The following is a 21568-nucleotide window of genomic DNA, read 5'->3' as shown; positions in this document are numbered from 1 at the left end:
CAGGTCCCTGTAGCCTTGGGGACATTGATAGAGGGGCTTTGGGACTCGTTGGGGGGCCATTTTAGCACCTCTAGTAAGAGACTCAAGGTGCGAATATGACCAGTAATAATATGATGAAATTTAAAATTGTTGTGTTTGTGTTGGGGGTGAGGGGTATGGGGATGTGTGTGCGCGTGCATGTACGTAAGTCAGAGGGCAGCCCGCAGGAGTCACTTCTGCCCTCCCATCCTGTAGGCTCCTGGTACTGAATTCAAGTCATCACATTGGGTAGCAAGAGCCTGCACCACTGAGCCATCTCTCTGGCCCGTTGATAAATATTGTGACGAAGTGCTCTTGGTCCCTGGTTACCATCCTTCATCCTTTAGTCCCTTGTTTTTATGGAAATGTGCACAGCAAAAGCGGAGATGCTGGCCACATTAGACATGGTCCCCGTGCTGAGGAGGTCAGGAGCCTCCCCGGGGTGGTGAAGTCACCTGGGATGAAGGGGTGAGAAGAGATGGTTTGCCGAAGCAAACCCAGGCGAGAACTAATTGTCTGGAAGTCACTCTACACAGAGAGTGCTTGACACAGTGGTCCCGCTATGAACAGGTCACATGACCTCCCCTGCAGCACCTGAGTACATACATGTTCACACCCTAATGCATAGCTGTGTCCACACCAGTGAAGAGGAGAGGGCCCAAGAGGCACTGCCACTGTGTGTCACTTCTTGACCCCCACACCCATAGGATATATCACCTCTGTCACCACTCTCCCTTCCTTTTTTAATGATTAGTCATTTGTGACGTAATACGGGCCATGGTTAACCAGTAATAATAAATCTGGTCATTTTGGTGAAGGCATGTAATACTGTGTGTGTAAAAGGTAAGCATGATATATGGCTGTGGATGCTGATGTAATAGCTATTAGATTTATAATGCATCCAAGAAGCATAATTTCACTATAAAGAGCAGTAGTTTACAATCTTATTATTGTTTATCACTGACGTCAGTGCAGGCCCACGGTAAGAATCAGATTGCAGCTAGAAGTGAGGTCTGCACACGGCAGCTGTTCTGCCAGAAATGGCGCCTCTTCTGGACCCACAGAGGTTTTGAAAACAACACAGCAGAAGGCCAGGTGTGCTGTCTACAGCTACACGACCCTCTGCCATCTACTAAATACTTGTCCTGAGGCATGGGCTGATCAGTAGGAGAGACACCAGTTAGATGCCACAATGCGGCCCAAGAGACCAGTGCCCGCCACACAGTGGGACAGAGTGGGACCTAGCTGCAGCTCTCTCCCAGGAGAGGAGAGAGGCCTCCAGAGGCTGTGGGGTGGGGCTGGCAAGGGCGTCGGGGGCTTGAGATGGTGAGGCGTTGGGACTGTGGTGTGTAGGTTTTTTCTTGCAGGTTGGAAGCCAGGCAAAGCTATCAGAGGAATCCTAACTCTCTTCATTGTCTACACGGGGTTTTATCCACTGTTCTCAATGATGTTCTCCACTTCCCCTGGACAAAAAAGAGACTTATAATCTCGGGCCTCCAAGTCAGGGAGGGCATGGAAGACAGAAAACCTAAGCCACACTGCCTGGTACGAGCTTCTGAAGACACGTGCAGGTTTTATGACTGAAGACTCTGCTGTTTAATGTCACCAGAACGAGCTGATGGAATCACAGCCTTATTAGGTAAATCATCTGAGTTTCAAGGGCTGAGCACCATGGGTGGGCTGGAGCCGCCTCAGTTGAGGGCCAAGCCCAGTGGTGATGGGAGGGCAGGAGGCCGGTGCCTGAAGTGGGGACAGGTTAGTGTGCATGAACCGCGGCGAGCGCCCATTGGTTCCTGCAGACGCTAGCTCCTGTGTCTTCCCCAGCTGTCCACGTTCCTGGTTGTATCTGAAGCCTGCTTAGAAAAAGTAAAAAGAATCAGCAATATATGTCCCTCGGTTATAAAGTGCTTCTACAGGCAGCGAAAGCAGCGGCTGGGAGCGGTGGGTGCCAGCGGGCTCGTCTTTCTGTTAGTGTGAGAACTTCTGGGTATCACAGGTGTGGCGAGGAGAGCCGGGCAGTTCGGCCGAAGCACTTTTCTTTTCTGTTGTCCTGTTTACTGACGGTGAGTGCGTTCGCTTTCTTGTGGCAGAAACAACTTAATGGAGAAAGGCTTTATCTTGGCTCACAGCATCGGGGGCTCAGTTCAGGGTCATTGGACCCCAGGGGCTTAGGCAAACACCATGGCATGGGGAACATGTGGCAGAGTGAGTCCTTCGGTTCATAACAGACAGAAATCAGTGACAGGAGAGGGCAGGGACAAGGTCTGTCCCCCAAGGATGTGCCTCGAAGACTTACTTATTGCATCTAGATCCCTCCAAAGGGCACCACCTCCTAGGAACGAAGCTCCCATCACATGGCATTCGGAGCAGAGGCCGCGATGGTTAAACTCTCAACTTGGCACAGCCTAGAATCGTGTGGGATGTCTCGGTGAGGACTTAACATAGCTCAGACTGGGCCGTGAGAGACTTCTTTAATTGGTTTAATTGAGGTGGGAAGACCCACTGGGATGTGGGTGGCATCATCTCAAGGGCTGGGCTGCGAAGTGTGTAGAGAAAGGCAAGCTAATCAAGGAGGCACGCACGTGCTCCTCTCTTGACTGTGGCTGTGACGTGCAGGAGGCACGCATGCGCACGTTCCTCTCTACTCTTGCTAGGTACCTTAACTCCTCGCCACCGTGACTTTCCTGCTGTGATGGACTGTACCCTGAGACATAACCCAAAACATCAACTATAACAAGCTCTTTCTCTCATAAGTTTCTTTTTTTCATTTTTTGTTTGTTTGTTTTTTTAATCACAGCAATAAGAATGAAACCAGGACAGGGCACACTTCATACCTAAGCCAAAACAAACAAGACAGTTTCTCCCGCCAGGTTTCTCCTCTCGGAGGAGTGCGCACGGCTCACTCCACTTCCTGTGAGCTGCCTGAGGTCAGGGCTCCGGCTCACTCAGGCCTCCATCTGCATCATTTGCTGTGCTCCGGGAGCGCATGGGAAGATTGAAGTCTGCACCTGTCTCATCCAGCTGGGCTCTGTGCAGTGGGTACCATGTCATGGGCTGGGGAGTATTCCTCAGACTACAGTAGATCTAGCTAGATGCCCATGAGAACCCCAAACAGGCGTTTGAGGTTCTCAGCCCAGCATGTGGTGCTTGTGGTCTCATATCATTCTTTGTATTTAATAGGGGCTCTGACCAGAGCATTCTATTCAAATTCATGGTGTCTGCCTTCTGCCCTCATTGTAAACTTTCCACTTGGAAAGAAACAGGTAAAAATGACCAAGTGCAGCATCCAAGACAGCAGATCCTCAATAAATGTTTGTCAAATGAAGGTACAAGGAATGAATGAGTTCTGTCCACACAGAAACAGCAAACAGGACCCTGAAACAACCACCGGCTGATTTGGAGATGGGTTTCAGGGAGGTCATGGCATAGGTCACCAAAGCTGTGTAACAGAACTCAGCTTTCCAGACAAGGACACACTGGTGGGCACACTGGGTGGTGGACAGACCCCTCAGAGTTCCAGGGGCAAGTTTGTGCTTGAGTGAAGCCACCACTGTGGTTGCCGAGAAGCCGGTCCATCAACCTCTCTCCCCATTCCCCATGACTGGGGTTAACTGTTCCTGGCACCCACTGGGGTCCTTGGCTGATAGAGGCTTAGGGGACCATGGGTGGCCTGGGTAACATGTCTGCACATTCCTGTTCATAACATTCTGAGCATGCTGACTGGTGCTGCCCGATATTTAATAGTTAATATTCATGAGCCCCACCTACACAATGCATGCTTTAAAATGGCATTTTTGATATCGAAGAGCAGGTGACATTTACACACCACTTGAACTTTCCTCCGGTGGTTTGCATATCACCACTGTGATCCTCCAGAAGTGTGGCTTCCGGGGAGCTCATTCTCGGCCGTGGACTCATTTCTAGGGTGGATGCAGTTGCGTATTGGTGGCCTCCGATCGTGTAAGCTCCTCGTGGGGGTTACCATGGAATATTCTATTTCAAGTTATGCTGGGCCATGCAGTAATTTTCAAAAGGGTAAAGATGAAAAGCAAGACTTCTATATACCCAACAGAAATTTTAAAATATAAACACTCCCATCCCTGTGAGTCTGCAAAATTGAACCCAGAGAATTATTCCAACTGTTTAGCAAAAGAATGGACTTTCCACTGTGGTTCAACAGGCAGCTCAGTGTCTTCCTACAAGGCCCAAGGCTGGAGTTGAGTTCCCAGCTACTCCCAGGTCACGGGTGAGGACTCAGCCTACTGCAAGGTGGGCAGCCATGTCCCCCGCTTACATAACTCATAGCCTTACTTCTCCCACTGTGGGTAGACGGTAGATCAAAGAAGGTGTCCCAATATGCTACTCTTCTAAGACACAAGCACTCTGCCCTGCCTTCAAAGGCAGTCAGGACGGTGGACACCCTCCACGTGTCCACCCTTACCAGACTGTGAGCCTCAAGGACGGGATCCGGCAGCTGGGTCGCACCTCCCCATCAGTGCTTTGTGGTACACAGCAGACACCTAGTGCATGCTTGTCACCTGGCATGTGGCATGCTCTGTATGGTGCAGGGACAAGCAGGCTGCTGCTGCTCTTCCCCGTGAGAGGACCCTTGTGTAATGGCACAGGCAGAGTGTGTCCTTTTCTCTGTGTCCATGGACTCAATAGCCTCCTGCGACAACCCTGATTTTCACCCCAACATCCAAGAGTGAAGAAGGAAGTGGGGAAGGAAAAGGAAGAAGGGAGAAGAGGAAGAGAGAAAAAGGAAGAGAGAGGGGCGTGGAGGGAGGGAGGGAGGGGCGGAGAAGGAGCCCTGTGGCTTTGTGATGTTTCCCACCTGCCATGCCGTGAGGACTTCATCCACAGATGTATTTGAGACTTCTAAGAGCGTGTCTAGTGTTTTCTTAAGGAAAATTCCTGAACCCAGAATTCTAGCTTCCTGGACATGGGCCTCAAGGATTTTCAGGGAGCCACCTCCCTGTAACCCTCCTCACAGCTAGCTAATGCCTGTCACTCTGGGCCACAGCTATCACAGCCACCCTGCTGCCTCCAGACAAATTCCACTACTTTTATCTTATTTCATTTTCTTTTGTTGTGTGTGTGTGTGCACACGTGCGCGCATGCGTGTGTCTGTATCTGTGTCTCTCTGTGTACACACATATATGCATATGTAGATACACTCATCTGTTCATGCTGTGGAGGTCAGGCCTGTCACCCCCAACTGCTTCTTTCATCTGCCTTACCTTTTTGAGACAGGGTCTCTCACTTTTTCTGCAGACCAGCTGGTTAGCGAGCCCCCGGGATCTGTCTTTCTACCTCCTGCACTGGACGGCAGGCGTGCGGCACAGGCCTAGCTCTTATGTGAGTTCTAAGGACTCACAACCAGGCCCTCATGCTTGGACAGCAGAGCCACCCACTGCTGCTTTCCCAGATCCTTCCTGATGTTATTTATTTTATCTTAATAACACTTTATTGTTTGAAATCTTCATATATACATTTATATATTGTATTTTGATCATATCTATCTACTACTACCTGCCTCCATCTCCCTCTAGTGATCCCCCACCTTGTCTACTCCCCAAATTTATGTCTTCTTTTTCTGTTGTTATTAGTTATCCCCTGAGTCCAGTTAGTGCTGTCCACATGCACATAGCTGTAGGGCCGTCCAGTGGGGCAGAGCCAACCTACCAGCTGATGTGTGCCCTGAGAGAGTGGCTCTCCCTCCCTCAGCAGCCATCAACTGCCAGTATATCCCCCCAAGGATAGCCAATGGGTCTCAGTTCTTGTCCTGGCCTGTGACATGGCTGTACGGGCATCTTGTGCAGGTCTAAGAACCTTCTGGTTGAACATAATGCCTATGGAAATAGCTCCACACATGAAGGACTGGGACCCATGAGCCAAGGTCCTACATCCATGACTGCTGATGTCCTGAAATGCTCTTTGAGACCCTGGGACCATCAAGTTCCTCGGGATTGCCCACTCCAAGTTGAGGAGGATGCTCCCTGAACTTTGCCCACAGCCCATCCTCAGAACAGTCGGCTGCCTTCCCCACTCTGGGGTCTGCGATGGGCACAGCATGGTGGTGGGAAGGTGTGGGAGAACTCTGCTGCTCACCGCATAGCAGATGAGACACACTGAGCAAGAAAGACACAGGAAGGGCCAGGATACAGTAGAGCTTTCTAGGGTGCAGCCCCGGTGACCAGTTTCCTCCAGCTAGGCCCCACATCCTACTTTGTACCACCGTCTAAAAATGCCATAACTTTACTGATCTACCGAGGGGTTGGTCCATTGAGTAGCCGGTAGTCGGCACCCTCATGTGCAGTCATCTCTCCACAATGGCCGCGAGACCCAGCCTTCCGCACACACGGCTCTAGGGGACACCGCGTAGCACATGCTGTGTTTGACATCGCCCCTCACTTGCCTTTCTGGTTTATCTTCTGAGCATCTTCCTCTCCACCTCGGCCCCACCCCCACCCCACGCCCGCTGTCATCCTCCACCAGTGTCCCCCCCCCCTCCCCACCAATGCAGTTATCACTTTCAGTCAACCGTTCTCCCCCAGGCTCTCTTCTTCCAAGGATAAGCAGTGAAATTTAAATTTCCGCATCAAGCAAACACATTCATTCTCTGTTGTCCGAGGGAGGGAGACAGTGTCTCCCAAATGTGGACTTTCTCTCCTTTCTCTCTCCCCCTTCCCTAGTCACCCTGCTCTGACTCTCACTCAAAACAAAGTTGTTCTTCTTCTGCCGTGAAGATGGGGTTGGGGAGGTTCTGGAAAAGTTGGAGTCATTTGAGGGTCCTGTGGGGTGGACACTGGAACTTTGAAGGAGAGAGCTCATGGTGGGAAGTCTAAAAGGCGCCAGCCATGGGAGGACTTTCCTCATGTTGGCCCTGGGTTCCTGGAATGAGGAGGTTGCTAGGGGTCCCAGCTTTGGAAAATGCAGTCAAGTTGCTGCGGCCTAGAGAAGAGATGGACTATCAGAACAGTTCAAGGTCATGGAAAGACAAAGTCAAGGGTGCCAACTGTGGTGCGAGGATCCATCTGGTTGTGAGTGCCATCGTATTCTGTGTTTTCTTCACAGCATCCACGGCAGCCAGTCCTGCAGAGACTGACACAATAAGCAAACATAAGCCAATAAGATGAGCGCTATCCTGGGTTTATCCAGTGTCACAGCTATGGGCCACTTGATGAAAAATGTCAGCTTATTCTAATGGCACCAACTGGAAAGCTCCATCTCTCCCTTCAGGAGTTAGGTCTGTCTGGGGTACACAGAGTCTGTGGTTTTGTACATTGTAAGCTAGCCTGGCCCTTTACAAAGAGAAATGGGGAATGATCAAAAGAATTGTAAACATGAACATGAAGGGAGGAGTCTCCTGGAAGCATCTGGCCTCCGGAGGACAGACAGTGGAGGAATAATTGCATTTGTGAGCCCGGCCTCTCCAGAAATCTTCTCCTGAAGATGGAAGGCAGAGTTTCTATTGCAAAGCACAGCCATATTCTTTGAAGATTTCTCCAGGCGCATGCCGCCCACCTTGTCTGGAATGGTGGTGTCTTCATTGTAAAGAAGAACAAATGGGGGTTGATAGCAGCACACAGAAGACACCCCACTTTCTCTGTCCCTTGTCATCCAGGTCTGAAGGTTGTTAAGGACAGCGCCTGGAAACGGAAGGTTCCTAATGTTCATGGTGACATTACCAGTCCTCACATGGCCTGATCTCCAGACGCTTGCTCCAGTGTCTCCATGATCCAGAAGAGCCACCAGCGAACAGTTCCACCCTCACAGACGCCCTGCAGGAGGTGCTCCATGGATCTGCCTAGCTGGCAGTCCCCAGGTCAGTCCATTTGCTGCCTACCTGGCGTTCACTGTGTTACCAGGTGGCCTACGTTATGTTTGGTGGAGAAATGACCATAAAAAGCCTGCTCTGATTTGGTCATTCTGAGCTGGCCACCAGGGAGCCACAAAGGCCTCATGGAGCCTGGTCTGTGAGCCAAGACTGGGCATAAATCACCCTGCCTGTCTGGCATGGAGAGACGGGATCCATGGTCATGGAGCAAGGCCAAGGCTACAGTCTCTGTTCCATGGAGCAGTCTAGTCTATAAAGCCCTGTGTGAGCCCTGGTCCTTACCCTCGTCTACCCTAGCACACCAGGCACCACAGGACTGCCAGACAGATGCTGTCTGATGCTTCTGATCAGTGTCCTTTAGACCCTGGGGCCAGTATCTCCTCTCAGCCATTAGGAGCTCGACACCAGGTAGACAGCGAGCAGGAGGGCCACTGAGGTTAGAACCCAGGCTTCTGGATTGGGTCTGCAAAGAATTGCACACTGAGCCATTGGGGATGCAGAGGCCTTAGAGTTGAGACCTCTCAGAATCTGTGGAACCAAGGACACAGCCCTTTACAGAGCCTGAGCCAAGGGCAGACCTGGAAGCATCTCTCCCATCCCATGCTGGCAGAGTCTGCTCCCTCCTCCCTCTGGTAGGAACACCCCCAATTTGTTACTGAGATGGCTGTGATCAGCCTTACTTTCCTGGTGTGCTGGCTCTGTGAGCTCTCTCATGCCCGCTTAGCACCATGGGATCTAAGTAGAGTCTTAGCTGTGGTCACCTTGCTAAGGATAAACCCCCGTCAAAGTCCTGGGGTGACCCTCAGACCCCTTGTCAACTTCCTGGCCCTCACTCGGTCCTCTTTATTCAACAGCAGATTGGGAACAGTGACGGATGTGGGGTCACATGGAATGTTTAAGGTTCAGGAGTGGCCTTCCCACGGACAGCCACACATCAAGCTGATGACAATATCTGATCTTCACTGAGAGCCCCAGATTTACTGGGGGAGGCATCCCTGGTCACTCACTCATCTATCTTACCTACATGAGTTGGCCTCAGATATCCTAGGGTTCCCTAAGACAGAAAGACAGCCCCCACACAGAGCAGGGTAGCTAGGCCAAAACAGCACTGAGGCCTGGGATAGCGGGAACTCCCAGTCAAGGCCAGAGCCACCACTCTATTGGGGGCCTCAGCACTCCGAGTCTCCCCCGCAGCTCACAGGTGATCACACCCTTATTAGGCCTGGCTGTCGCACAGAGTGCAGATCCAGCAGATGACAGGTTGTCCATGACTGACAGGGCCTCTTTGCTAGTACAAAGCAGTGAGCCCGTGACCTTTGTAAGGCAAAGAGGTCCCTTCCCCCACAGCATGTCCTTCCTTCCTTCCTTCCTCCCTCTTGGTCTGTGCACTCAGTACCTAGAGCAGCTATGCTCATTCCCTTGACAGAATGTTAGCGCTTCCAGGTGAATCCCAGAGCCCTGTCAAACCAACAGCTCTGACACTGCCGAGGCAGAGTGCTGCAGACGCCCGTGAAGACCTGGGAGGACTCCTCTCGTCACAGGTTCCACAAGTGCCCACCCTTTGCACTAAGCCAGAAAATCTCTCTCTCTCTCTCTCTCTCTCTCTCTCTCTCTCTCTCTCTCTCTCTCTCTCTCTCTCTCCCTCCCTCCCTCCCTCCCTCCCTCCCTCCCTCCCTCTCTCTCTCTCTCTCTCTCTCTCTCTCTCTCTCTCTCTCTCTCTCTCACACACACACACACACACACACACACACACACGTAGTCTTGTGCCATGGCTTACCAGAAGACACCATTGTCATGCCGGTACATGTCAAATCATGGTAAACGTCGACTGATCACCTCTGAGGGATTCTGTTCGGCATACTGGGTGGTCCTAGAGGGATGACAGCTGAGGAGGATGTTGGGTCACGGACATGTCTGTCTAATACTGTCACTGGGGTCTGAGACCACTAAGAGAGTTGCATCACACACCGTCACACAGGGCAGTGAAGGGAGATGCTCAGGCCTCTGGCGTGGAACGCTGCGTCTACAAGGAAATGTGAGGTCCCTGTCGTCACAGCCTCCCATAACTCCTCTGCAGGCCACCTAAGCTAATGCTGTGCAGCGAAGCACCGGAAAGCCGGGTGGCAACAGCTTACGCTGTGGCTGGACCGTGGTCATCAAAACCCGAAGAGAATACCGGAGCGGTGACCAGGGATGTGCTCCCCACTGGGTGACGCTACTGGTGTGCACAGAAGCCGTTTTCCAGCCGCAGGAGAACGAGCAATGGCACAGTGAAGATTGGGGACTCAAAGTCCCCAAGTGGAGACATTTCTTAGAGGTGAGCTTCGCCCCCCGTCTGCTGAGACAGAGCCTTGACATGGGGAGCAACAGCCAATAGTAAGCTGAGCAGTGCTGGAGCCAGCTCTGGAGGACCCTTGGACAACTCCACCTCCTGAGACCTGGGAGGGAGTAGGGGTCCCACCCCCCACAGCCCTTCCCTGGAACTCTACCCTGGACATACATTCAGCTGTGAGGTGAAAGGTCTTATGGGGAGAAGGAGACTCTTTTCCCAACATTTTCAGCTCTGATATGTGTGTGTGTGCACATGTGAGTGTGTATGTATGTGACTTTGTATGAATTCACATCTTTGTGGACTCCTATGTGTTTGTGTGCGTATTTGTGTATGTGCCTGTATGTATGTGTGTGTGTGTGTGTGTGTTCATGTGTGGGTGCATTGTGTGTCTGTATGTGTGCATGTTGTGGTCTCCAGTTCCTTAGAAAAACTCTCCATCTTCAAACCTTCTTTTGATTGTGTGGTATTCTTGTCCCAGAGAGCATAGGCCAGCTCAGCGCACATGCGCATGCTCACACAGGCACGCACACAGACACATACATACATACAGATATACAGACAGACAGACAGACAGACAGACAGACAGACAGACAGACACACACACACACACACACACACACACACACACAACTGTTGCCCTGGCGAGGGCTGCTCCTCAGAGGCTTCTTGGTGCCCTTCTTCAAAGCCCTGAGACACCTTTCTCGAGGAATGCATCTCCAGAGCTGGCCCTGTGGCCATTGAGTGGCCTCAGGACCACACTGGACACATTTGGGCAATGTTGGGGGCTCATGTTTTCATTGCATCATACAGTTAACCCGAAACTCAGTGAGAACAAGAAAAACTGCTCAAATCATAAAATGATAGATTTCAAGTCATTATGTTTTCCTTGTATTTTTGAATGAGCATTAAAATTCATCTCTGGGAACTGTTGAACAGCAAATGAACAAAAACCCCATAACAGTCTTAATCCTTCTCCTTAACATGTGCACCAGAGGGTGCTGTGCTGTGGGTCTGACCGGGAATATTAACCATTCCAAAACACATTTAGGTTTCGCTTTCACAGAAAGGAAAGATCCTTGCTGGAGATTTCTGCTTCCCTCTAGAAGGAAAAACATGATACTGTTTTAAGCGGCAGCAGCGGCAGGGGGGAGCATTGGAAATATGTGATGTGGTGCTTTTACCAACTGTCTAAATAAAGGTTTAGTGAGTCACTGTGGAAAACAGAAAATCTTTATTTTAAGAACAGCAGTTTAAGAGTGCTTTTTCTTCCTCTCCCTCCCTCTCTCCCTCCCTCCCCCCTCCTTCCTTCCTCCCTTCTTTTTCTTCTTTCTTGCCTTTTTTCTTTCTTTTTTTTTTAATGCAAAAACTTCCCGTAGCTTTGCAACTTAACCCTTGCCCATCTGCTGGATATTCCTGGCCTGAATTTACAGCAAATCTGAGATTTCATTTTTAAAGAATGATGTGCTTTAGAAATCTGCTTGTTTGACCAGCAGCAGCTCTGAGATGAGGAACATGGTGCTTCATCCTGATAGCCTCACTGTCTTACTCAGAAGGCGCCTTTGCCCTCAGCCTCCACGGTTGACCTTGGCCCACCATCCGGTAGCGCATACACTGAAAGGGGATGCAAGGAGGCTGTGTCCTAACCGCGGCCTCCCACTGCTCTCTGAATCCTATAGGAGGAGCCTGGAGTCTAGTCATTTCAGGCTGACTTTGTTCACTGATGGGCTCCCAGCAAGCTGGCTGCCCCAGGATCCTCTGCACACCGCTGTTGCCTCGGGCTGAACACCTCCCAGCCTAAGGCTGGCCCTGATCCTTTTGTTTCTTACTAGAACAAACCCTGGGCTTCCCTCTCACTCAGTACATGCCCTCCAATGGCTCCAGTCAAAATGTCACCACCTCAGTATGCTGAGTTACACCTACAAATTAGAAATGATTGTCCCAACTTCAGAAATTATGTCCAAGTATATCCAAGTGTGAGCTGCCAAGGCCTACATTGTTTTTATATCTCCCAGCTTGTCTTTCTGTATTGGGGTTGGTTATTAATGAACTCATCCACTTTGGTAAACACGAGTTTTTCTAACTACATCTATAAAAGTATTTAATGCACTTCCCTAAGCAAGGCATCTCACAGTCATAGTAATTGCAGCTTTACTAGACCTTTAAATGAAGTTTTGATATGGCGAGCTGATTAGACGAGTTAGACATAAAGACACAGTTTATAGGGGCTGTATACCCGTGTGTTCCCTCATACCAGTCACAGCAGAGAGAGGAAATCCTGTGAGACGCACACCTTTATGCCACTTACAGGTTGCAAGCAGCAAAGAGAGAAAAATGCTGGATTTTTACAAGAAAACAATATTCATAAATCTCCCACTGTGAGTTACAGGATAACTCAGGACTGTCTTTGCTCTGCTGTTACGATGGCATCAATCTGTTTTCAGTGTGGAAATGGTAAGCACGAAGTGGGCCACGCCCATCACACACTTGCCAGAGTTTACCTCCAATGTGCAGCGGACCCTCAGAACCACTCCTGAAATGACGCCGACCCGGCCCGTCCTGGGGGTTTTATTTTCTCCCCAAATGATCTTCTTGTGCTCTGTGCTGAAGACCACCTGTCCTTCCCACACGGTGTGAGGTGCCCATACCTCGAACCAGTCTCTAAGGGAGGTGGTCCTGTAGGGCTGGCTGTGGGAGCATGGTTGGGCAGCCTTAGTGACACACACACACACACACACACACACACACACACACACACACATCTTCTAGATGCCCCTTTCACCCATTTAAATGATATAGAGACATTCATTTTTCAAAGTTTTTGTTTGCTGTTTTTTTGCCCGCAGAAAGATCCATTTTCTTCCGTGTATTCCTTGTGTGGAGTGTTAGATTCTGAAAAGCATGGAGCCCACAGCCTCGTGAGACCCTTCTGCCTGCACACTACTTATCAGTTTCTGACCTGACCTCTGAGGCCACCAGTCTCTGAGGTCAGACTCTTTACCGTGTGATAGAGCCCACCGTGGGAGCGGTCCCTATGGAACTGTTAGATGCAGCCCTCCCCCAAAATGTGCCTTTCAAGGTCTTTAATCTTAGAATTCCATTTTCTTCTCATCTTTTTCCTGTTCAGGGGGAGAGATGGTCCTGTCATCCCCAAGTCCCCAATCTCTTGTCAGCACACGGCCAAGGGCATGTGATGATGTTCTACCAATCCAGTTGATTCCAGATCCTTACTCCTTGCATTTGCAAGGTCAGGGCAGCTCTGCCTGCACTGTCCAGATGCCCAAGGACAAAGCCCCTATTTAGAAGCTTCATGGGGTGCTGCCAGAGCTCAGCTCCTTAAGAATCCATTTGCTCAAGACTGAACAAAAGCAGACCTCTTTTCCTATCCATGTGGGACTCCAAATGTAGATCTGCAAGCCCTCTAAGATGCTCTCATGCCACGAGATGCAAGAAATGAAGAGTGGGCCTTCCTCTTGGGGTCAGGGGCCGAGAGCCCAGTATCAACCAGGACATAGTAAGTAGAAGAACACCAAGAGAGACCCATGTTCCAGAGGCCAGGCAGGAGATGTGCAGAAAGATTGGGGTTAGCTGTCCTTTGGGATAGCCCAGTGAAGATTGTCACAGCCCCTAGAGGCACAATTATCTCGCCATCATCTACCACATATAGAAAATTGGTGCTCAGGACTGGGGCTCATATGGAGGCAGGGAGGTATGAACCCTATTCCCAGGAGAGTCACTGATCTGTGCTGGTCCATACATAGGCAGTGCAGCAGCTTAGGGATCTCGTAAGGATATGGATGCCACACATTTCCACAACTTGAGTCCTGTGCTGATGAGGGTTCCTCCTATAGATAGATCTCCAAGAGAGCTTCAGTAATTCGGGGAATGGTAGGGCCTTCCCCTCCCGCCCTAGAGGCAGGCCATGTCCCACTCTGCTCCTCAGAGTGGTCCCAGCTTGGGTAGAGTACCAGGGTCATCCAGTAGCTGTCAAATGTCTCTCTGTGTGGTTTCTTCAGGACATAGCTTCTAAGGCCACAGTCTCAGGACTTCTCTCTGGAGAGAGCTAAAGTAGGCAGAGTATACCCCAAAAAGTGTGGGGGGGAGTGTGGAGGTGTATGAGAGCAGGTGTGTGTGTGTGTGTGTGTGTGTGTGTGTGTGTGTGTGTGCTGTGTGTACGTGAAGTCATCTGTGAGTGAAGGTATGCTGCATATGTGCATATATGTGAATGTATGTGCATAAGTGTGTGTGTCTGTGTGAGAATATCTGTGTGTATTTGTCCGCTTTGGGAGTGTTGTTTGTAATCCTGTGAATGTAAGTGTGTGTGGACTATGTTTCTCTGTGTTTCCGACTGTGTCTGAGAGTGTACCGTGTTGATCTCTCTGTGCGTGGTACACTGTATGAATGTGAATGTGTGTATCCATTTCTCTCAAGCATACCCCTGTATGTCTCTGTGTATTTTCCTGTGTGTGTCCTTGACAAGGCTGACGGAAGTATGCACCTCACCACACCTTATAGTCCCTTAAGGAAGAAGTAGAGGTTTGTAATGATGAACACGTCAGGCCAGGCACAGTAGCCCATGCCTGGAATCCCAACTGCTCGAGAGGCAGAGGGATGAAGATTCCAAGTTCGAGATCTGCCTGGGCGACATTGCAGATTAAATGCATCATGAACAGCTAACTAACTGAAGCTAACCGACTGAGACCCTAGGATGTAGCTTAGTGGTCAGCGCTCACCTCGCTTTCATGAGGCAGGGAAGGTTCTGGCTTCAGTCCAAGCCTCAGGACCACCCAAAGCAAAAAAGTCCATGTTAGAACGGGGCTCCTTATCATCGGCTCTGTTCTGTTTTTCTCAGGCAAAAACTTTTTTTCTGGGGCTGGAGAGAAGTGGTGTTCTTACAAAGGACCCGAGCCAGGTTCCTGACACTCCCAAATGGGCAGCTCACAACCACCTGCATCTCCAGCTCCAAGGGATCCATCACCTTCTCTTAGCCTCACAGTCACCCCTCCCCCATACACATATTTTTTTTTAAAAAATGTTTTCCTTCGTGAGCTGTTGGCATTTAGTTGTCACCCAGCATGTACTCCACAACTCTCTTGACCCTTGTCTGGGGGCAGCGTCTCAAGAACACGGGACTCACAGAAACTTCTGTCCATCCCCTCACTCCAACTCTGATGTCTCGGTCTTGCTGCTTTTGCAGAGCTGCCTGGTCCCCCTACAGGCTGTATCCGGGGTGCCCATGGCTCCACAGTGTGGACTCTACCCAGACCTAGGTTCAGACGGCACCTGTCACCAGCTTCTGTGAGACATCAGGGATGCGCAGAACCCAGAGGGGTCCAGCTGGTCTCATGCCCAACATTCAAGACAGTGCAGAGGAGTCCCAGATTTGGTCAGCCATACCGTGGCTGCCAGCATGACACACGTCCCGTCAGGCCCCCAACCAAGTCATAGAGGCTTACCTGAGGCCGTCAGCTAGGGAGTCCTATCGGAGAGGTGGAAGAGAACCAGGAAAGGGAATCCCAGGAGTGAAAACACCATCTGTTGGATGTGAGGAAGAAAAGGGGGGCGCTGAGGAGGAAGACAAGGTCTTGAGAGGTCAGACTTCACGAGGTGGCTATGGTCTTGTCTCCTTTTGAAGACGAACACATAGAGTGCTTGGGAACCCCGAGTGAAGTCCTTGAACTGGGGCTTCATTTGGCCATGGCCCCCAGGCCGTGATGGGACACCCTGTGAGTATTTGTGTGTGAGGGCGTCTTGTGTCTAGGTATTGCAGGGGTTTTTGTTTTTTAGATACGACTAACTTTTAAAACAAGCTAAGTGGGTGCTCCTCCACAGAGACAGGCTTATTCCAGACAAACTAGTAAGAATCACCATGTGTCTCTTCATGGGTCTCCTGCTGCTGTTCCAGACTCCAGCCTTGGCCGTTACAAATGCCAGTCCCTTAAATGTATCCCCAATTGCTCACAAAATGAAGTATGTTTTATGGCTTCGGAAGACCTGAAATCATCATCCCAAATCAGAAAACTTCTATTTAGTTTTTGTAGCATGATTTTTTTTTTTTTTTTTGAGACAGGGTTTCTCTGTGAAGCTTTGGAGCCTGTCCTGGAACTCACTTTGTAGACCAGGCTGGCCTCGAACTCACAGAGATCCACCTGGCTCTACCTCCCAAGTGCTGGGATTAAAGGCGTGTGCCACCACCGCCCGGTTAGTAACATGAATCTTAAAAGTTCTTATTAATAAAAACAAACCTGGAGCCAGGTATTGGGGTGAATGCTGAAAGATCAGAGAAGCAGAACAAGCCACAGCTAACCTCACCTTGCCAGTTCCTCAGCTGATCCTGTTTTCTCAGACTGGAAGCCTCTAAGTCCTCATCCAAATGGATCTCAGCTGAACTGCTGCTAAAAGCCAAAAAGCTTAACCAGCTCCAGTTCCTAGTCCTCACACCTTATATACCTTTCTGCTTTCTGCCATCACTTCCTGGGATTAGAGGTGTGAGTCACTACACCTGACTGTTTCCATTGTGGCTTTGAACTCACAGAGATCCAGACAGATCTCTGCCTCCTGAATGATAGGATTAAAGGCGTGTGTGCTCCCACTGCCTAAACCTATGCTTAATATAGTGGCTGTTCTGTTCTCAGACCCCTAGATAAGTTTATTGAGGTGCACAATATATCAACCACAAGTTTCAGCTGTTCATTCCAAAGAGACCCCATGGATTTGCCTGGTGTCTGGAGTGGTGAATGGCAGAGACACTTGCCTTTCAGACCTTACCTTTCAAGTTGCCTTCTGACTCCAAGCTGTTAAGAAAAGAAACACTTCTAAAGAGCTAGTGCACACACATACATATTCATGGATAGTACATGCCCCTGAATTCAGTACATACATGTACTCATGCCCCTGAATTCAGATTGAAGGAGTATTTTCCAACAGAAGTCAAGCTTGCAAAAGGAATGCATGTGGCTGCCATGTGTGAAAGTATGGCATTAATAATTAAGCCATGCGATCATTACCTCAGGATATTATTTCTTAAATATCTCTTGCAAAGGCAATATGATTACATATGAATGATATCAATTTTCTACCAACAAAAAAAATCTGCAGAAATAGGAATTGAATTACACTGTCCAATTTGCTGTAAAGTTCACTGTATGTGAAGAAATTAATCAAAGCTACCACCACCCATTTTTATGGGGACATAAAATGATGTGAACTTCCATTTTTAATAAAGATGCATAGTACTTTTATGAAGACTGACTAATAATACTATAATGAACTGAAAAGCTACCAATACACTAAGAATAAAAATGTTGAGGCGTGTATTTGCAGAGACGTTTTGTGGAAGGCGAGGTTCTTCTGAAGTCTGTTTGAAATCGCTACAACACAGAAGCTCAGTGCAAGCTCGGGATGGGTGTTCTGCAAATTTATCCTCGGGATGTGGGGATGCTCTCAGAACGCACGTGTTTGGAGAATAGCGTTCCTGCTTCATCAACCCCAACATGAGTGGGCACCTGGGAAAGCACACCCCTCCTTTCCATCCTTGTCCTCCACCCCTTCACTCTTTAGAGCAGAGACAATCCACCAGGGTCCCAGAACAGAGACTCCTGGGGGACAATGGCAATGGGGACTTACCTCTGGTGGCAGCAGGGTCAGTGGCACCTCAGCTCCCTGTGAGATGCCTTTGTCCCCATCCCCAGGCTTGGATAGGACACAGCACGAGCTTTTGACTTTTTCTTTGTTGTTGTCCTATTAGGACAATACCACAGATTGGATCATTTATAAGGGAAAAAAATGACTTCTTATGGCTCCAAAGACTGGGAAATCCAAGGTCAGAGTGCCTTCAGGTCCGGTGTCCAGTGAGGGCTGCTTTCTCCTTTCAAGATGGTGCCTTGGATGCAGCAACCCTCTACAAGGGATGCTGTGTCCTCTCATGGTAGAGGACAAAGGGCAAAGGACCAACTCCCTGTCTCAGGCTCCTTTTCACCAAAGTCAATCTATCCACAAAGGCTAAAGCATCCTCGGAGGCCCACCCTTTCCATACCACCAGGAACTGAGTTTCTGGTATGTACATTTGAGGTATGTTCAGATCATAGCAAGTGGCCATGCAGATATTTCTATGAATTGTGAAGAACACACCAGTTAGTAACTCTGGGCACACAGAAGCAGCTTGCCCCCCAGTAATTTTGAGATGTCTTCAGGATCAGAATGCTATGAAATCCGTATCTCAGTGGGCCTGAGGAAGATTGCCCTATACCAAGGACTCTATGCATGAAGCTCAAGGAATACCAGGGAATACCATTAAAGGAATGTGAACAGTCTCCTCCACACTGTGTGTGTGTGTGTGTGTGTGTGTGTGTGTGTGTGTGTGTGTGTGCAGGTGTGCATGCCATGTGCACAAATATGTATGTAAGTGAGAGGTTGACACTGGGTTTCATTAGGTCTCTTGTTGAACCTGAAATTCACTGATGTAACTAGTCTGTGTGGCTGGTAAACTCCCAGGATGCTCCTGTGTCTCTCCCAGGCATTGAGATTGCAGACATCTGCCTGCCTGTCATGGCTTTCCCCACATGGTTACAGGGGTTGGAATTCATGACCTCACATTTGCACAAGCTTTTTACTGATTGCACCATCTCCCCACATTGAAATGGCCATTTCTTCTCTCTCTCTCTCTCTCTCTCTCTCTCTCTCTCTCTCTCTCTCTCTCTCTCTCTCTCTCCCTCCCTCCCTCCCTCCCTCCCTCCCTCTTTCTTTCTTTCTTTCTTTCTTTCTTTCTTTCTTTCTTTCTTTCTTTCTTTCTTTCTTTCTTTCTTTCTTTCTTTCTTTCTTTCTTTCTTTCTTCTTCTTCTTCTTCTTCTTCTTCTTCTTCTTCTTCTTCTTCTTCTTCTTCTTCTCTCTCTCTCTCTCTCTCTCTCTCTCTCTCTCTCTCTCTCTCCCCCCTCTCTCTTTTTTGAAGACAGGGTTTCTCTGTGTAGTTTTGGTGCCTGTCCTGGATCTCACTCTGTAGACCAGGCTGGCCTCCAACTCACAGAGATCCACCTGGCTCTGTCTCTCAAGTGCTGGGATTAAAGGCTTGCGCCACGACCACCCAGCTAAAATAGCCATTTCTTAATGTGTATATAGACACAGATTTGTCATATACAAACAGATAATAATATACAACATACATGGTATATATGCAAAATGCAAATACATCGCTACTTTCAGAATAAAAATCCATGTTTATAGAAATTGGAAATATAGAAAAGTATGAAAAGCTAACAACCATCCGAACTTTTCCTTTCAGAAATAACACGCACAGCATTTTGGTCATTGTTTGTCGTTCCCCTCCAGATGTTCATTTGTTCACGAAGACACACACACATGATTATTATGGAACACCCTCACCTATTTATTACCTTTTACATTTAATTTTGAATGGCTAACTCATATTCATGGTTCAAAACCCAGAGAGTAGAAAGTAGTTTTGTCCCTAACGTTTTGGTATCAGCATTTTCCAGGCCGTTAACATTTCATAAATGTGTTTTGTAATGGCTCCAACATGTAGCTGCTGCAGACGCACCTGATTTACTCCTCCGAGCACAGGCGCTCAGGAGGCTTCCGGTTCTTCACGCTTGTAACAACGTCGACCATGTGGACATCCTATTGGGTTATGGAGAAGAGGCCACCCAGGGGATCTGCCTCCCCTCACTGCCCCGTCCTACCCGGACATGCCCCTCCTGCCCGCTCCCACCTTAGCCTCCAGCCCTGAACCCCGAGGGGTCCCGGGACCCTGGCATTTCCTGGTTCCCATTACCACTCCATTAGCAGACACTAGATGGGTTTGGAGTGGAGTGCCAGCTTTCATCCTGAGGACGGGCTGCCCACTCTCCCAGTCACACTTGGGAAGTTCCGGGCTTAAATGGAATTCGGAGAGACCAACAGGTAATCTGACCTAACCCTATGCTGGATGGGGAAAGTGAGCCCCGGGAAGTTGAGGGGCTTCCTGGAGTGTACATCCCTAAGCGAGCTGTGGCAGTTACGGCAGGATGGATGGGGTCATGGGGCCTCGCGGCCTATGGGCCTGCCTGCTGCACGCTACCATTTCCGGATCTCCGCCCTCTTCCCACTCTTCCCGCTCATCCCGAAGCACTGGCCTTCCACTCTGCTTTTCCCAGGGTGTCCCCAAACATCCTCGTCCTGTCTCGCTCTTTCCCACCCTTCCGTCTGGCTCTGCTCCGCACCTGCCTCTCTGGACTTTTCCCCTGTTTCTGGGTCTCTATGACTTTCTCGTTCTACGTCATGGTCTTTTTTCCTCTGCCCGCCCCCCTCCCCTTCCCCGCCTTGCACATTTTCTTTATCTTGGGCTGGAAATTTCCTCTGCCTGATTTGTGCTCCACACCAGCCCTGCCTGCTGAAATCCTCCTCATTCTTCACCTTCAAGTCTCCGCTCAAATGTCTCGCCCTCTGGGAAATCTTCCCTAACCTTTCCAAACAGAGGGACAGGCTGTCCCAGCTGGGCCCCGAGACTCAGGCTGCAGGTCTGTTACCGCACGTGCTGTACCTCCCAGCCTGTGCTGGGTGAACCTGGAGACAGTGTGACAGGTGACAGGCATCGGAGCGATGGCGGGAGTGCACTTCCACGAAGTCGGACTCAAGGCCACTGTGTCTTGTCACAAGTGCCCAGGACCCGAGGCACCGTCACACAGGAAGGGACACTCAACTGGTGTTCTGCCCTGCTGCTCTTGTGGAACAGCTTGGCGTCGGGCACTGTGCCGCAGGGTGTTGGGCATTGTGCTGCAGGTTAGGTCCTCCCCATGGGACACTGTGAGTAGAGCCCCTCGGAATCCCATTCCACTCTTCTGTGAAATGGAGCCACATGGCCTATGGAGCTGTGGTTAAACTAGGTTTTTGTAAGCACCAGGTCTCAAATAAGGGTCAGAAAGCTGCTTCCTTGGGTTATTGCTGTGACTCTTGTTTATTACATCATTCTTGTGAAAGATTATTGGCTCCCCCAAATGTCCGCACCTTGCTGCCCGGAGCCTGTGCGTGTGTCTGGCAGGACATGAAAGAGCTTGCACATGGGTTTCAGGGTGATGCTGGCACAACCACAAAGATTCTGGGGAGGAGGCAGACTCTGGAAGAAGTTGAGGCCTAGAATGAGATGCTCTACACTGTCTCTAAGGATGGAATAAGGAGCCTGGGGTCCGGGACGCAGGGGGCTGCCTGGGAGCCTTCAGAAGGCACACTGCCCTGCAAACTCATGCCGACCTTCCAGCACCCGAGGTGTGTCAGCAGTCAGCAGACACTCAGACCGTTTTTCTATGCGAGGATCGTGATGCGGATGAGTACATAGCTCAGTTCAAGTGGTTAAAGAACCATGCCTCGAAAGTACAAGGACCTGAGTTTTA

The 21568-nt window shown here is 49.8% G+C and overlaps 1 long non-coding RNA gene across 1 annotated transcript; it reads right to left on the bottom strand.

Annotated features, from left to right (window-relative positions):
- Window positions 1-7122: 7122 nt before the first annotated feature.
- On the bottom strand, window positions 7123-20730 carry LOC121824110 (uncharacterized). The gene is made up of 4 exons (XR_013046212.1): window positions 19741-20730; window positions 15644-15722; window positions 9636-9728; window positions 7123-7670 (listed from the first exon to the last, which is right to left on the bottom strand). It is a non-coding gene; the product is annotated as an uncharacterized LOC121824110 (long non-coding RNA).
- Window positions 20731-21568: the final 838 nt, after the last annotated feature.

This window comes from Peromyscus maniculatus, chromosome 19 (assembly GCF_049852395.1).
Source record: "Peromyscus maniculatus bairdii isolate BWxNUB_F1_BW_parent chromosome 19, HU_Pman_BW_mat_3.1, whole genome shotgun sequence".
Taxonomy (NCBI): Eukaryota; Metazoa; Chordata; class Mammalia; order Rodentia; family Cricetidae; genus Peromyscus; species Peromyscus maniculatus.
This window is presented reverse-complemented; position numbering and strand designations above follow the sequence as displayed.